The sequence below is a fragment of the Bison bison genome, unplaced genomic scaffold (assembly GCF_000754665.1).
Source record: "Bison bison bison isolate TAMUID 2011002044 unplaced genomic scaffold, Bison_UMD1.0 scf7180017864514, whole genome shotgun sequence".
Taxonomy (NCBI): Eukaryota; Metazoa; Chordata; class Mammalia; order Artiodactyla; family Bovidae; genus Bison; species Bison bison.
Genome location: NW_011495067.1, coordinates 58,711 through 59,716, shown reverse-complemented (window position 1 = coordinate 59,716; position 1,006 = coordinate 58,711).

Sequence of the window (1,006 nt, the reverse complement as noted above, 5' to 3'; positions counted from 1 at the left end):
GCAGTCCTTGGGGTCGCAAAGAGTCAGATATGACTGGGCAACTGAACTGAACTGTAGCCTATGAGATCTTAGTTCCCTGACCGGGGATGAACCCATGCCCCTTGCATTGGCAGCTGGAGTTTTAACCACTGGACCACCAGGGAAGTCCCTGCTTTTAGTTTTTGTAGCTGCACTAGACGGGGGCAAGAGGTAGAGAGGGATTGAGTCTCACCCCTGAGTAAGCATGAGAAATGAGACCCAGGACCCAGGTGGAAAGCCTGGCCTTGGACCAGAGCATGAGACCATTTGGTTCATGAGTCACATGGGAAAGCCATCATCTTCCCGATGCTTGAATAACATGAGCATTCCTCCCATGCAGGAGTCCAACATGACACCCAGAAATGTTATGGCAATAAAACATCAACAGATACAAGAATGCAACTTAAAATTAAGTAGAAATTAAAAACTGGAATCCAAACAAAGAATATGATCAAAATTTAATATAAACAGTACCACCAAACCACACTTTATGGCAGATAAACGTTCCACAAGAATAAAACAAACTAAAAATAAAGGATAAAAGGGATACAAGATATATGAGGTGTAAGACTGAGTCCCAAATACAACCTTCGAGATGAAAAAGAGTTGGCAGATGCACCATGGGCATTTCTGTGAAAAAAGAAATATAAAGTTGAGTAATATGTTGACAGCTGTTATCATTTTTTTCCTGCATTAAACACACACAGGTTTGTGTCTTTTGAGCTGCTAATTTTAGGCTCAAGGCATGATTTTAATCTACTTCTGTATTGATTTCCTGTTGCAGCTGTAGCAAATTGCCACAAGCTACGTGGCTTAAAGGAACACATACTTGTTATTGTGGTTCTGAGGATCCAAAGTCCCAAATGGGTCTCACTGGCTTCAAATCACGGTGTCAGCAGGATGCCGTTCCTTCTGGAGGCTTCCTTCTCACGCTTAGAAGCTGCCTGCCCTCCTTGGCTTATGGCCTCTGCACATCAGTGTGAGCTGA